This window comes from Mustela nivalis, assembly GCF_964662115.1.
Source record: "Mustela nivalis genome assembly, chromosome: 7".
In the NCBI taxonomy this organism is placed as follows: domain Eukaryota; kingdom Metazoa; phylum Chordata; class Mammalia; order Carnivora; family Mustelidae; genus Mustela; species Mustela nivalis.
The window spans coordinates 46,761,205-46,778,597 of NC_139026.1; the positions used below are offsets into that span (position 1 = coordinate 46,761,205).

The 17,393-nt window shown below is 37.4% G+C and overlaps 1 protein-coding gene across 4 annotated transcripts in view; it reads right to left on the reverse strand.

Annotated features, from left to right (window-relative positions):
• The window catches only part of FRS2 (fibroblast growth factor receptor substrate 2), a 117,826-nt gene that overhangs the window by 20,763 nt on the left and 79,670 nt on the right, over window positions 1–17,393 (reverse strand). For 2 of the 4 annotated variants that reach the window (XM_082742901.1, XM_082742902.1), the window contains one exon: window positions 5,859–5,957. The exons of 1 other annotated variant lie outside the window; for it this stretch is intronic. The gene's annotated coding sequence lies outside the window, so the exon portion shown is untranslated. Of the gene's footprint in view, window positions 1–5,858; window positions 5,958–12,453; window positions 12,512–17,393 lie in introns of all 4 variants that reach the window. One more of the 4 variants, XM_082742903.1, reaches the window with a different exon arrangement.

A 17,393-nucleotide genomic window follows, 5' to 3' on the forward strand; every position in this document is an offset into this window, starting at 1 on the left:
GATGCTCAACTGACTGAGCCACTCATCTGTCTCACCTATAACCTTTTTAAATCTGAAGTTTACTTCATCTTATATTAGTATAGCCACTCATATCCTCTTTTGGTTATTATTTGCATGTAATATATTCTTCCACCATTTTACTTTCAATCTATTTGTCTTTGGATCTCAAGTGAGTCTTGTGTAGATAGCATATCATAAGATCATGTGTTTTTATCCATTCTGCCAATCTGTGTTTTAACTGGAGAGCTTAGTGCATCTGCAATTAATTACCGATAAGGAGTGACTTCTGTCATTTTGCTCTTTGTTTACTATATGCCTTAAGCTTTTTGTCCCTCATTTCCTATACTACTGTCTTTTGTGTTTACCTGGTTGTTTTACAGTGAAATGTTTAAGTTCCCTTCTGGTTTTCTTTTTTGTGTATACTCTATAGCTCTTTTCTTTGCAGTTACCATGGGGATTAGATTTCACATCCTAAAGTTATAGCAGTCCAATGTGAATTTATCCCAGCTTAACATCAATAATCTCTGCTCCTTTACAGCTCCATCTTCACTCCTTTCAGTTACTGATGACCCAAACCTACTTTATATACTGTGCGTCCAAAAAGATAAGCTAATCATTCTTCTAAATGTGTTAAGTCTCTCTCTCTTTTTTAAGATTTTATTTATTTGAGAGAAGAAAGAGAGAAAAAGAGAACACGGTGGTGGGGAGGGGGGCAGCAGGCAGAGGGAGAGGGAGAAGCCGACTTCCAGCTGAGCAGGGAGCTCAATGTGGGACTTGATCCCAGGACCCTGGGATCATGACCTGAACCAAAGACAGACACTTAACTGAATCATGTAGGCACCACTGTATTAGTCTCTTATATAGAAAACAGAAGAATTATAAGCCAAAATTATAATACTAGCTTTTTTCCCCTTTAAAATGTATTAATTTCCTAAACATATAGAAAACAAAAAGTGCAGTTACAAATCTTTGTTACAATAGCACTAGCTTTTCTAACTCCCCTGTATTTATCTTTAGTGAGTTCTTCATTTTTCCATATGGTTCAAGTTACTGCCTATTCTCCTTTTGTTTCATCTTGCAGGACTCCCTTGCACATCTTCTTACAGGGCAGGTCTAGTGGTAATGAACTTCCTCAGCTTTTGCTTATCTGGGAATGTCTTAATTACCCCAACACTTCTGAAGGACAGTTTTGCCAGATACAGAATTCTTGGTTGACAGTTGTTTTTTGTTTGTCTGTTTGTTTGTTTGTTTAAAGCACTATGAATATATAAGCCCACTGCCACCTGTCCTCCCAAGTTTCTGATGATCAATTCACTAATAATCTTATTGACGATCTCTTGTAGGTGATGATTTGCTTCTCTCCTGCTGTTTTCAAGATTCCTAGTCTTTGGGGTGCACCAGGGTGGCTCAGTCAGTTAAGCGTTTGCCTTCAGCTTGGGTCATGATCTCAGGGTCCTGGGATCAAGCACCATGTTGGGCTCCCCACTCAGCGGGGAGCCTCCTTCTCCCTCTCACTCTGCCCCTCCGCCCCAATCATGCTCTGTCCCCCTCTCTCTCTCTAATAAATAAAATCTTAAAAAGAAAAGACTCCTTGTCTTTGGCTTTAGGAAGTCATGCATCTTGGTGTGTGTTTCTTTGATTTAATCTTATTTAGAGTGCAAAGAGCTCCTTGGATATTTATATTTGTGTCTTTCATAATATTTGGGAAGTTTTCAGCCCTTATTTCTTTAAACATTCTCTCCTCCTGTTTCTCTCATCTCTTTCTAGCATTTCCATAATATGTATGTTGCTCCACTTGACTGTGTCCCACAGCTCTCTCAGGCTCTCTTCATTTTTCTTCAATCCGTTTTCTTTCCATTCTTCAGACTTGACGATTTCCATTGGCCCATCTTCATGTCTGCTGACTCTGTTCGGCCTACTCATACATGCCTTTGAATCTACTGAATTTTTCATTTTAGTTATTACACTTTTCAGCTCCAGAACTTCTATTTGATTTCTTTTTGTTTTCTCTTTATTGGTATTTTTGTTTTCCACATTTTCCTTTAATTCTCTGAGCATCTTTAAGACCACTGGTTTTCATCTTTCTGTAATATTACTATCATCATGACTTTTTCTGGGGCAATTTCTGCTATTTTATTTTTTTCCTTTAAATGGCCCATTCTTTCTTATTTCTTTGTATGCCTTGTGATTTTCTTGCTGAAAACTGAAACATTTTAACCTAAAAATAGGTAGTTCTGGAAACCAGATTCTCTCCTTCTCCTCCCTTTTGCTGTTTCTTGTGATTGTTCTTATTATTTATTTATTTTTAATTTGTTGTAGGCTGGCTCTGTGCCAAGAGTCAGTCTGACATGTGCACTTAAGGTCCTGTCTTCTCAGATCTTTTCTGGGCCTTTTTCTGGACACGTGAGGTCACCTTCAAATTTTCCCTATACATGCAGTTGTTTTTGAATATTGTAGTCTTTAATGTCTGTTTCCCAAAGGGAAAAAAAAGAAAAATGAATGGGGCAAAAGAAGGTGTTAGTCCTTAAAATCCTAGAAGTCACTTTAGCTGGAGGGGAGGGGCTTGCAACAATGGGGGTTGCAACAACAAAGTTGGTTGCCCACTTTTTTTTTTTAAATTAACATATAATGTATTTGCTCCAGGGGTATAGGTCTATGAATCATCAGGCTTACACATTTCACAGCACTCACCATAGCAATACTCTCCTCACTGTCCATAACCCAGACACCCTATCCCTATCTCCCAACCTACCAGCAACCCTTAGTTTATTTCTCGAGATTAAAAGTCCCTTATGGTTTGTCTCCCTCCCAATCACATCTTGTTTCATTTTTTTCTTCCCTACTCCCCACCAATTTGCCTCTCAAATTCCTCATATCAGAGAGATCATTTGATCTTTCTCTGACTGACTTATTTTGCTGTATACACATACATAATGGAATACTATGCAGGTAAAGAAGATGTGGTCCATCATGTTTTGATGGACATCTAGGTTCTTTCCATAGTTTGGCTATTGTGGACATTGCTGCTAAAAACATTCAGGTTCACGTGCCCCTTTGGATCACTACATCTGTACCTTTAGGGTAAATACCCAGTAGTGTGATTGCTGGATGGTAGGGTAGCTCTAATTTCAACTTTTTGAGGAACTTCCATACTGTTCTCCAGGTGGTTGCCCACTTCTTTTGTGTGTACTTCTGTAATCAGAAGCAGCAATCAGTGACCCAAGTATAGATCTCTGACATTTGGAAAAGATGATCTTTTTTGCCTATCTTGGCTCTCACAAGCTGTGTGTAAGCTGCACTGGGCTGGGAGGAAAAGATGGGTAGCTGTGCTAAGAGCTGAAGCTGACTGAAATTAATCGCAATTTATAGCCAAGCCTGCTGGTACATGCAAGTCTCCAATAACTTCAATAACTTGGAAGTACCAAAACAGCTATAAAAGATTCTGCCAGCGCAACTGTTGCCTAGGTAGGGAAATAGATTACTAATGCTTCCTATTCCACCATACTTTTTGAGTATCAATATATATTCACTTTTACCATTTTATTTCCTCGATTATCAGCAATGCCAAGTATTGTGAAGTTTTTACTTGCTTTTACTGTTTATCAATGTAAATATTCAGCATGTCAGTCTTGTGTCAGGGATTAAAAGACTTTATGGGCTTTTTTTTTTTTAAGATTTTATTTATTTGATAGAAGACACAGCGAGAGACAGAACACAGCAGAGGGAGTGGGAGACAGAGAAGCAGGCTCTGAACAGGGAGCCAGATGTGGGGCGCAATCCTAGGACCCTGGGATCATGATCTGAGTGGAAGGCAGAAGCTTAACAAGCCACCCAGGCGCCCCTATGGGCTTCTTTCTATACAAAAACACATTCTAAGTTCCTAATAACTGCTATACCACAGCACTCCTGGAATGAACATAACCTAAATAGGTGTCCTGCATTTGACTCTGAAACATGATTGCTTTAGAGACTATCCATGACTTGTTAACTGTCTTTGATTTCTTCTCACTAGCAAAAGACTTAGAACCAAAAGGTGATTTGGAGGTAGTGAGAAGAAGGAGGTAGCTATAGACACTATATGGAGCTATAATCTTGTTGTAACATGTAAGTTACTTTGTAAAATAGGTATATCAGATTAACTATGACTCCATACTCAAGAAGAATACAATGATTTTGTCAGGAAAATTATCAAGAAGCTAAAAATTATACTAAATATTATCTATAACACCTTATTTTTCTATAGCAAACTGATTTTAAAGTCTTCATTGTACACTAGACATAGATTCACTTGGATTATCTCAATCTATACAACCACTCTATGAAGTAGGTACTATCATTATTTCTATGTTCCAAATGAAGAAACCAAGACTTGAAGAAGTTAGGTAGCTTTTCCAAGGTCAATAGCTAATAAGAAGAGCCAAATTAAATCCAAATCTGACTCTAAAGCCTAAGCTCTTATTAATTACTATTTATAAAAAGCTTAAACCAGTGCCTAGTATACAGTAAGCAATTAGTAAATGCTAGCCACTGAAATAACAACAATAATTTCTTTTAAAACGATGTTTTAGGGACGCCTGGGTGGCTCAGTTGGTTAAGCAGCTGCCTTCGGCTCAGGTCATGATCCCAGCGTCCTGGGATCGAGTCCCACATCGGGCTCCTTGCTCTGCAGGGAGCCTGCTTCTCCCTCTGACTCTGCCTTCCACTCTGTCTGCCTATGCTCGCTCTCGCTCTGACAAATAAATAAATAAAATCTTAAAAAAAAAACAAAAAACAAAAAACGATGTTTTAGATGGCAGTCAGTCAACCATTCTGTGCCTAAATTTCCTCATCTTATTATAAGATTAGAATACCTATTTCACAGAGTTATTGTGAAAAACCAAACAAATTCTAGCTATAAAAACACTAAGAAAAATATATAGTGTTTAAAAAGCCAAGGAATGATTATATCACTGCTACAGGTAAAATCCTGTCTCTTGTATTACAAAGGAGCCTTTTCCACTATAAGCATAGAAGCCTAAAACTTAAGCACTATCCTCATAACAAGAATTATATTAATAAATTTAGTAAAGCTGTCTTAAATTATTCCAATATGATTCTTACAGAATGACAAGCAAAGAGAACACTGAACTCTATTCATGAGTGTGATTATAAATTTGGTGCTTAGGAAGGTATATTTGCTCTTGCAGTTCACTAGTTCTGAGGGTGAATTTGGCTTATACTACAGTAGTTCTGTTCAAATGCAGCCAGGACAGAATATCTATAGTTAGAAGCATAGCAATATAACTCTAAAATTGGGGCACAGCTAACTGCCACATTTAATTACATTAAAACAATCAAGAGAATGACATTCAAAAAACTTGTTCTTTATGTCAATGGTCTGCCTAGTTATTGGGACATATAGGTTTCCTGATTATTCTTAACACTGCTAAGGACTTTTTATTCTTTATATTACTCTGACGAAGAGCTAAGAAACAAACAAAAACAAGCTAAGTGGAGAGATTTCTCAGTGTATTTCCTCTAGTCACCAAAACCAGAGCCATTCTTTGAAAAGTAAGGACACCTGCAACATAAGTTTCCTTGTTAGCTGAAAACTGAAGTACCAAAATCACACACACACACACACACACACACACACACACACACACAAGTACCCAACTATTTTTTAAGCATCTATCCATGAATATGGTTGTATCTGCATATTCTTAAGTCCATACACGGAGATTTTTCTCCCTTTAGGTTTTTTATTTTACTAGGGTTGGTTATTTACTAGTAGTTGGTGAACTAGTTTGCAATCCATAGCCATCTAACCACACCACCCTCCTTCTTAAATTCTTCAAAAAATCAATTACATTACTTACACACTTCATTCAATATCTGGTACTTTGTTTTCTGGAAACTCTTTAATCTAAATTCCTGGTACTGTAATTTAAACCAGATTCCTCTCATTTCTGTTTTCTCTGTAAGAGATAAGTAAAACCAGCATGATCAAGGAAAATTAAGCACATACCTATGTATATTTAAACTGTTAACAATTCATTTTCCTGTGGATAAATCTAAAATATTAACAAAGTAACATTTTCTTATTTCAGATATAGTTGTTTGACTGAAGCTTGCAAAAAATTACTTAGTAGGTAACAATAATTTATAAACAATTATCAATATTGAGAGAATAAAAAATAAAAAATTGAGTTCATTCATTTTTTCCATCTTCATACTGAAAACATTCAACAAATTATTTTCTGAGCACCAATTCTCTTTGCCAGACACTGAGTTAAATGCTAGAAATAAGATACAGACATACTCCCTGATTTCAAGGAGCTTATTATTTGTTGAAAGAGGCAGACAAGAAAATGAAAACGTGATTGAGTTACAAACCCATACACAAGTGCCATCAAAACTGCTCACAGCAGAAGCAAAGACAATTGACAGGAGGCCTCCTGAGAAAGGTAACCTCTAAGTCGAGTCCTAAAAGACTGAAGGGAGTTTGCTAAGTCTAGGGCAATCCAGATCAAGAAGAGTGCAGGCAAAAGCATGGAAGCATAAAAGGACATGGCCTGCTCGAGACGCAGCAAATAATTCTTTACAGCTGAGATGTAGGGTATGCATGGGAAAATATTAAGAGATATGTAGAAAGGCAGGCTCATGCCATTTCATGAAGGGTCAGTTTGGACTTCCATAGTTCACGTTCTCACTTATAATCGTAAAGATGCCACTAATATCTTACCAAAATACTATCCTATAAGCAGAAAATCTAGAGTCCGTACAAGGAGAATTTCTAATTCCAAAGAATACAATATTGATGTTTTACTGTCTATGACACCCAAAGTCTAACCTATCAATCACAGTATCCATCTATAAACATAAGCATTCTCCCAACAGCACCTAGACTTGCTATAGATACTCCTTTGAGACCTAAAAAGTTACCCACTTTAATCTCATATTTCACATTGAATTGGAAAAAGTCCTTTTCTTTTTTTTTTTAATAATTTTCCTTTTTTAAAAAAAATTATTTATTTATTTGACAGAGATCACAAGTAGGCAGAGAGGCAGGTAGAGAGAGTGGGGGAAGCAGGCTCCTTGCTAAGCAGAGAGCCCGATGCGGGGCTCGATCCCAGGACCCCGAGATCATGACCTGAGCCGAAGGCAGAGGCTTAACCCACTGAGCCACCCAGGTGGCCTGGAAAAAGTCATTTTGAATCATACACTTTAACTTTTAAGAATGAAATGAAAGAATTTATAGCTATACCTTAACCATTTATCTACCTATCAACAATTTTAAGTGTGTACTTAGCAAATACTCAGAAAATGATACTAAAATGGCTTGATAAAAATAAAACAAGAGAAATTAAAATGGAATATTATATAAAAGACCATTTGCCTTTAATTATACTGGTCATTATTCAATCCTGGAGTATAACCTTGGAATATACTTATACCCAGAAACACCGGTGATGAAAATTATACAATGGGGGCGCCTGGGTGGCTCAGTTAATTGTCTGCCTTCAGCTCAGGTCATGATCCCAGGGTCCTGGAATTAAGCTCTACATCGGACTCCCTGCTCAGCAGGAAGCCTGCTTCTCCCCCTCCCACTCCCCCTGCTGTGTTTCCTCTCTCCCTGTGTTGCTCTCTTTCAAATGAATGAATAAAATCTTAAAAAAAAAAAAGAAACTTATACAATGAAGTCTGTCCATAATCTCTGACCTAAGATAGAAAAACACAACTACAGATGTACAAACCCAGCAGATGAGTCACTCTGCCTTAGCTAACTCAACAACGTAATCAGTACCAATGGCAACAATCCGAGCACCTTCAATCGTAGGAAAAAGTATCATTAACCTTGGGAACTCTCAGAGAAACTCTCAGTTTAGTACTTTACGCTGTCACATAAAAATATGTACAAGGAAATCAAATACCATCCTCCAGTAACATCAAAGTGATAACATTCTATGTAACAGGTCACAGAGCTCTCTCCACTAAAAATCCACTAGAGAAAAACGACATGTAATTTTAAGATAGCAATAAGAAAGTATAAGGCATTCTCCAGAAAATATTTATCACTAACTCTGAAAATTGGAATAAATATATGTCATCTTACAGATATAGTGCATTCAATTTTCTCTAAGTACTGTGTATCAGAATTCCATGTTCATATTCTTCAACTCAGTCATTTCCACATATTAATTCATACAACTGTGTCAAATTAACAAATGATTGCTTACCCTCATATTAAACCTCTAGTTTATACATAATAAACTTCTAGTTTATACATTAAACCTCTAGATGTTTATACATCTATTCCTAATAGAGAGTAATCCACTATCCCAGACTGAACTCTACCATAATAAATATCCAACCTATGAGGTTTCACTGAACAGAGCAACAGTAAGAGGTAAAACCCAAATATGAATTTTACAGTATTTTACTTATTAGTAGTGTACACCAAATAGTTCTTTAAAAGCATCTGGCTTAATTCTGTAAACAACAAAACACTAAAGGCAAGCCACTCTAACTTCAAACTTCATATTACATATGAAACTTATTCAGTATCAATCAAGCTGTAAACATCTACAAAATAATACAAGCCATGCAAGGAAATCTCTAGGTATCTTCACTTTGTCTTTTATATGCTTAACCTAGAACTAAATAAACATTAATGAAGGATATCAGAAAAGGAAATAAAGTGGTAATTTTCAAAACTGAATATTTAAATGTATAGGTAGAATATATCATAAATCTGTATTTCCAAACACAGGTGGGTACCATGCTAGTATTAGACTCACATTAAAAAGCTAAATATTGATTTGTGTATATAAAATGTACACAATCTGCCTAGGTCAGGCAAATGCCAAGCAACTCTAAATAACCCTGAAAACGAACTGCTTCATGAATAGCTCATCAGTTTCTGCATTTAATTCAACCTAAGATGCTCTTAAACATGTTCTCAAAGGAAAATAAGCCTGATTATTTTCTTATTTTAGGGTAATGCATTCAAAATTATTGTTATAATCTAGCATTAAAATCACCTGATTCAAGTATGCCACTTAAAAAAAATGGCTGGTGTGTGTGGTTTTCTAGCACTCTTCAACTTCACAAGATGCCACCCAACACACAAAACTAACTAGAAATATTTACAATAATATTTACACCTACCCATTTGATGAGCTTCTATGGGGTCATTAATAAGCATTGTTTAAAGAACACCTAATGACGAAAAAAAAAATGTTCATGGTATAAAGTTAAGGAGGAAAAAAGGAAAAAAAAAAAAAAAAAAAACCCTGTTCTTTTAAAATGCAATATGGTACCCTGGATTGGATTCTGGAACAGAAAAAGGACATGAGTGGATAAAGTAGGGTAGTCCAAATAAAGTCTGTAGTTCATAGCATTGTGCCAGTGTTAATTTCTTAGTTACATAAGATTAACATTAGGGAAGGCCAGGTAAAGGGCATGTGGGAATTTCTGTACTATCTTTCCAACTTTTCTGTGATTCTAAAATTGTACTGGGGGGGGGGGGGAGCTCATGTTAAAAATTACTCTCTGTGCCCAGTAGCAAATATAAGAGGCTTCTCATTTTAAAAAATAACATTCACACTTATTTTTCTCTCTCCCACCCCTACACACAACACCTAAACCCAGAAAAAAAAGACTAGACCAGAATACACTAAAATATTAACATTTGTTCACTGGTGGCAGGATGAAAAGCAAATTTTTCTCTTTATATTTTCTACAGTGAATTGCTTTTATAATCAACAACTATTAACTAAAGAATATACAAATCAATACTTCATTAAAAACTTCTTTTGAAAGAAAAGCTATAAATGTCAAAGCAGAGCCCAAAGGCAGACTGCATACAAAACAGGTTAGGGCAGAGTGTGAAGAATGCAGTGGCCAAGGGAAACTGCCAGGAGTATTTAAGTAGGCATAACCTAATTAGTAAATGCTGGAAAACTGCCAACACACAGAACTTAACATCCACTCTGAGGCTAAAGGTGTTCACAGCCAGCAGAGTTATGCTCAGAATTCACACGTCTTAGAGGAATGTCCTGAAAGGCTCTGTAATACTAAGAATTTGTGGAGATTTATGGCTTGAGTTTATTTCAAACATAAATAATGCAGTTGGGGGTGACTGGCCAGCTCAGTTGGTGGAAGATGTGACTCTTGATCTAAGGGTTGTGAGTTCCAGCCCCACACTGGGTACAGAGATCAGTTAAACAAATAAAAATCTTAAAAAAAATTAATAATAACAATACAGTTGGACATCTGGTATACAACTGGCCACTGAGGGCTTCCAGAAACATTCTTCAGTACTATGATGTGCTCTTTAAGTATTCTCCTCTATCTTTAACTTCTCCAGCACCTTCCTACAACCTATGCCCAACCCTTACTTAGCTCTAAGGCCTAAAAATGTCACTCCAGAAAGATCAGGATCTAGAGACCACTGGGGTTACATAAACAAATCCTATTTCAGACATCTGAAAGGTATCACGAAAGTTATTATTCTGATACCCTCAGGGCAAAATATGTTCTAGAAGTCCATTAAACAATAAGAGGGGAAACTAAATCAATAACAAATGTTTCCCACTCTAAAATGACAAAATCAAATACATTTTGTCCCTTAAAGGAGGAAGTGCCAGTGGAATCAAACAGACTGCATTTTGATAGAATTTCTTCCAAGCTGTAATGAGGCTGATTAACCTGTATCAGGCTATCTGTCCCTACTAAACTAGCAATGTATGGCCAGTTCCGGGTTTGTGTCATTTTTTAAAAAAGTTTTTTAATTCTTTGTTTATAGTCACCCTCATTCTCAGTTGGTAGTACAGCAGGTCCTAGAACAGTCAAGTAAACATGTATGTGCATTTTTTTTTTTAACCTTCTAAGTCCTTCAGGACTCTATAATCGGATAACTAAGCCTATTAAGAATAGGTGCAAAATATAGCCCTGCACTCAGAGACAAAAGAACATTTTATGTTAAAATGCATGGTATTTACTTCAAGGGCTTTATTACAACAATTTTAACTGTTAGAAGCCTTTTTTGCTTACTTTCTAGTCCTAGTTATGTTTAAGAAAATAGAGGCGACCAGAAAAGATCCTTAGGTATGGAGGCCACAGTAACAATTATTTATTATTGTTAGTATTTTGTTATTATTGTCAATACCAATGGAGATACACACTGTTTTTCATCAAAGCTAAGACACAACTGAGTTTAAGGCTGATATTTTATACACCACTAAGAAAAGAAGTTGCCAACTGAACTATGACATGACACTGATTTTAAGATACACCTAAATTTCTACTAATAAAATTGGAAAAAGTCTTAGAATCAATGAAGTACAGCATACAGTCAATAAAAACATTCAACTCATTACAAATGACACTAAGGGACCTGTGTTAAAAATCCTTTCCTTGCTCCTTCCCAGATGCTAGAAGATAGTTACAATGAAGTGACAGGATTTCAGAGTGTCCAAAACCAACGTTCTTTTGAGCCTTGGTAGATACCTGTCTCAAGAACAATCTTTCAGGACGGACAGCTGGGAACTATTTCCTTCATTCTTCAAATAGACAAATGAAGTGAAAAAATTAACCAAGATATTACTAAAAGCCAAATTTAGAATTTTTAGTTTCTCCATCTACCACTTTAATTAACAAAGACAATATGCACTCTTTACCTAAAGGTTTCATGGTTTGTTTTACATCAGTTTTTACCTTGATCTTAAACTCAGGATATCAATCACACAAGGTCAAGGTAATCCTGAAGAACTATCTTCAAAAGTACAGCTCAGATCACTGGGGTTATTCCCTTTGAGCACAATTTACGATAAAATATAATTTTAAAGCAATGGTGAAATCTTTCCTTTTTAAGGGCAAGTGTGGAGAAACAAATATCTACAGAAAACAGAATTTCTAAGACGTTTTACTCTGTCTCACTTTCCCAATATTTTTTCACCAGCACTGGCTGAAAGCTATCACTTTAACTCCTTTTAAAAAAAGAAATCTGTGAACTTAATTAATTCAACAGTTAGCTACAAAGAATATTAGTCTCAACAGTTAGCTACAAAGAATATTGGTCTCATATAATTAGGTACATGTAACATTCTTGTCAAAGCCTCTACATGCCAACTGCAAATGTGAATTCTCAAACTAGAACCCTGCTAAATAAGGCAGAATGCAGTGAAGGCAAGATCTTAATTATCGCATAATTGATAAATGGCCTACAACAGCTCTGCTGTCTTAATATATTTTAATATACCATATCAAAATCTAAAATAAAAGGCTTTGCTTTTAAGCATGCTAAATTCCTCCAGCAGAAGACAGTATCAATCTCTGATAATGCCAGCAAGGCAGGATGACAGAATGAAAGTACCATGGGCTTTAGGGCAACAGAAATCTGAACTCTTACTCAACCTTTCTGAATTTATGTTTCCTCATAGGCAAGTTAAAAACACCACCACTACCTACCTCATATGGTTGTTACAGGTCTGGAGGAGGTGGCAGTAATAACAGTTGGGGGCAGGGTCTGAATTAGGGTAGTGAACAATGAAAATGGAGAAAGATGGATTAGAGCAAAATACAAACATGAGCATTAATAACATTTGATGACTGATTAAACTGGGAAGGAAAGCAAGACTCAAGGAATGTACACATTCACTGACCTGGGCTGGGGAACACAGGGAGAACACAAGGTTTAGAGAAACAGGTAAGCTCAGTTTTGAACACATTGTGATGCCTATGGATATCCAAGTGGGAAAGAGATCCGAGCTAGAGATAGAAATCTACATCATCAACTTATGGATGCAAGGCATGAGACAAGATGAGACTACCCAGTGAAAAGAAAAGTAAGACCTACAGAAACTCAGAAATACCAGTATTTAAGGGGACTGCAGAGGAAGGGAAGTCCACAAAAGAGACTAGACAGACACTGTACAAGAACCCAAAAGAAAATCTCGAAGAGGGTGCTATCACAAAAGCCTAGGAAATACAATGATTCAAGGTGAGATGGGGTAAGAAACAGTCTCACTGGAAAGACTGCAGAAACCACGTAAAGTTAGTTTGAAGAAAAGAATATTTAGCAGTAAGGATAAGCAGAGCAGAAACAGTCAGCTGTCATCAAATTTCTTTCTGTTTCATGGAGTAACAGACTTCATTTACTCCTGAAACAGAAATCAGGCCAAAACACAGAAGTCTGTGAGAATAAAACAGACTTCATCTTCTAAAAAGAATTGCGTTTCCAGTCACTAGCAAGGTTCAATAGATTCCACTACTGGTCAAGAAGGGGATGAGATGACTTTGATCTTTCTTTCAAGTGAAGTAGTTTCCAAGGACTAAACTAAATCTGAATACCTGCAGCATTAAAAAAACAAAGAGAAAGATATAGCAAAAAGGTTTTTTAATATTTAGTAATATAAAGTAATGGTTCTATGAAGTTTTAAAAATCATTTCCAATTAATTCTAAGTAAAACACATAAAAAAGAGAAAGGCATTTTTTAAAAGATTGATTTAACTTAGAGAGACAGCGTTTGCATGTGAGCAGGGAGGAGGGACAGAAAAAGAGGCAGAGAGAATATCAAGCAGACTCCCTGCTCAGTGCAGAGCCTGACGTGGGGCTGAGTCTCATAACCCAGAGATCATGACCTAAGCTGAAAATCAAGAGTCAGACCCTAACTGACTGAGGCACCCAAGGCACCCTAAGAAAGGCATTTTTAACCTTGTGAGTCCAAAGTGAAACATTTAATATGATATAAAAACTTTTAGAAAGTTGTCCCAGATGGTGGCATAGGAAGAGCCTGAACTTACTTCCTCCCATGGATACACCAAATCTACAGCTACCTATAAAAAATTCCCACTAAGAAAGAACTGAAAATTAGCCGTCTGAACAGCTCCCCCAAAAAGGGATAAAAGGGCTACATCAGGTTAGGTAAATGAGGGACAGACATGGTCTCACCAACTATTCTACCTCCTCACCCCGACCCCACAACTACCCACAGCAAGTCATCTCACAGTCTGAAGCCTCTCCCCAGGGAATGAAAAGTCTGTGCCTCACTTCAGGCACCCCAACCCTTGGGACCTACACCAGAGACAAGTCCCCAAACCAAAAGGGTTTATGTCCAGGGGACCTGGAGAGCTGTGAGGTTCTGAGGTACTCCTTTTGAGGGACTTGAGTATGGACTCATTTATCCTTGGATCCAGTGCAAAAGCAGCAGTTTGAGAGGTAACTGAATTATATGTGAAGGAGATTTATTTACTAATCTTAAAAGTTATCTGCTAGAGAAGCAAGAACAAGTTGGGAGTGTCTTTGGGCAGAGAGGTACCAGCAAGTGCCATTTTTGTACTCTCCCTCTACCTTTCCATGGCAGGCAGGCACATGCAGACAGAGCCTTGCCAAAGCCATGGGCATGCCCCACCCCCAAAGTTCTTTCCTTGCAGGCTTATTCTACCCTTGGCACTCTCTAGCCATCTCATAAAACCCACGGGTGAGCACAGTCCATACAGTGGATACCCCTTGACCACCTGGCCCCAGTAGCCAAAGGGGCTTGTGTTTCTGGGCTCCACAGGACTATAAAAGTCAGAAAGACAGTTCTAGGCAGGTTATTATACCCAAGGCACTACACAAACAGCAAACAGAAACATACCCTCGGTACCAAGAGGTACAGGCTTCAGCTCTGCCACACACTTATTACAGAGGTTCTCTCAGGAAATGTAAGCAGGGAGGCACCATCTGTGCACCCTCCCTGGGCTGCAACACAGATCACTGGTACTTCCGAGAAATGAGCTTACAGACTCCTCTGAAGCCCTGATTTTTCAAATGTGGCCCGGGGGATACCTCCAGAACTGCTGGTCTGGAAGTCAGCAGGGTTTATGACTACAGTCCCTCAGTATTGTATATATTTGCATACTTTAAAAGCCTGAGGATCTGGCTTCCAACTGGCCTGAAACCAGGTACTGATTGAGATCATTCCCTCTGGAACACTGGCAGGTCTTGGCACATCCTCATCAACTAGGACCTGTTGAGAATAAATCAGCCTACTCAGACAATCACAAAGGTTTGAGAAACAACCAAGAGCTAGAGCAAGGTTGAACAATAGGTTCATCTAGGTTCATCATCTACACAAGGACACTCCTTCAAGACTAGGAGAGATAGGTCATTTACCTACTACATAGAAACAAATGCAGAAGGACAAGCAAAATGAGGAGACAAAGGAATATGTTCCAAATGAAAGAACGAGATAAAGCCCCAGGAAAGACCTTAATGAAACAGAGATAAGTAAGATAATTTACCCGATAAAGAGTTCAAAGTAATGGTCATAAAGAAACTCACCAATCAGAAGAAGAATGAATGAGCACAGTGAGAACTTCAACAAAGAGGCAGAAAATATAAGAGTACCACACATTAAGTCACCAAGACGAAGTATATGCTGAACTGAAAAACACACTAAGAAGGGTTCACCAGCAGACTAGATGAAATAGAAGAAAGGATCAGTAACCTGTAAGACAGAGTAGTGAAACTCATCCAAACAGAGCATCAGTCAATCAATTAAAAGTGAGGAGACTAGTAAAGCAAAATCAAGCAAGCCAACATTCATATTATAAATGTCCCAGAAGGAGAAGAAAGAAAAAGGGGCAGAAAACTCATCTGAAGAAGTAACGGCTGAAAGCTTCCCTAGCCCAGAGACAGAAACAAACATCCAGGTATAGGAGGCACTAAGAGTTCTAAATAAGATGAGCCCAAAGCAATCCACCCCAACACATATTATAACCAAAATGTCAAAAGTTAAAGATAAGGAATCTTAAAAGCAGTAAGAGGGAACCCTTGTTACATACAAAGGGAACCCTCATAAGACTGAATTTTCAGCAGAAAATCTAAAGGCCAGAAGAAAGTGGCATGATATATCCAAAGCACTGCAAGGAAGAAAGTTCCAACAAAGAATATTCTACCTAGCAAGGTTATCATTCAGAATTCAAGAAGAGATAACAGGTTTTCCAAACAGGCAAAAGCTAAACGGACCTTATAAGAAATGTTAATGCGACTTATTTAAACTGAAAAGAATAAGAGAAGAATAACTAATAAGAAAACACAAACTAAAACTCTCATTGGTAAAGGTGAAAATATAGTAAAGTTGGTAGATTAACCACTTATAAGCTAGAATGAAGGTCAGAAGACAAAAGTAGTAAAATTAATTATAACTATGATAATTTGTTAAGGCATCCAACAAAATAAAAAGATATAAAATAGAACATCAGGGGCGCCCAGGTGGCTCAGCTGGTTAAGCGGCTGTCTTTGGCTCGGGTCATGATTCCAGGGTCCTGGGATCAAGCCCCGCATCCGGCTCCCTGCTCAGTGGAGAGCTTGCTTCTCTCTTTCCCCCCTCCCTGCTGCTCTGCTTACTTGTACTCTCTCTCTAACTCTCTATCAAATAAACAAATAAAATATTTTTAAAAATGACATAAAAAAACTGTAATAGAGCCACAGAAGACACTGAAAAAAAAAGTCTAAACACAACACTAAAGAAAGGCATCAAAACACAAGGGAAGAGAGCAAGAGAAGAAAGGATGAGAGAAGAACTGCAAAAACAGCCAGAAAGCAATTAATAAAATGGCAATAAATACATATCTACCAACAATTATTTTAAATGTAAGTAAACTAACTTCTCCAATCATAAGAAAAAGAATGGCTGAATAGACCTTTTTTTTAAAGACTCATCTATATGTTGCCTACAAAAGACTCACTTCAAATCTAAAGACATAAAAATTGAAAGTGAAGGCATGGGAAAAGACATTCCATGCACATGAAAATGGAAAGAAGGCTGGTGTAGCCATATTTTGATCAGACAAACCAGACCTTAAAACAAAACATGTAATAAAAGACAAGGGTATTACATAATAATAAAGGGATCAATCCAACAAGAAAATATAACATTTGTGAATATTTGTGCACCAGCATAGGATCACCTAAATATAGAGAGAAACTATAATAGGCCTAAAGACAGAAATCAACAGCAATACAGTAATATCAGAGGATTTTATATCCCACTTGTATCAATGGATAGATCATCCAGACAGAAAATAAAGGAAACATTTATTTAAATGACACATTAGACCAGATGGACTTAATAGATACATACAGAGAACATTCTACCCAAAAGCAGCAGAATACACATTCTTCTCAAGTGCACATGGAACATTCTCCAGGATAAATCATATCTTGGGCCACAAAACAAATCTTAACAAATTTAAGATGACTGAGGGGAACCTGGGTGGCTCAGTGGGTTAACTGTCTGACTTCATTCAGATCATGATCTCAGAGTCGTGGGGGAGAGACACAACAGTGGTGGGAGGGATGTCCCTGCTCAGCAGGGAGTCTGCTTCGCCCTCTCCTTCTGCCCCTCCCCCCCAGCTTGGGC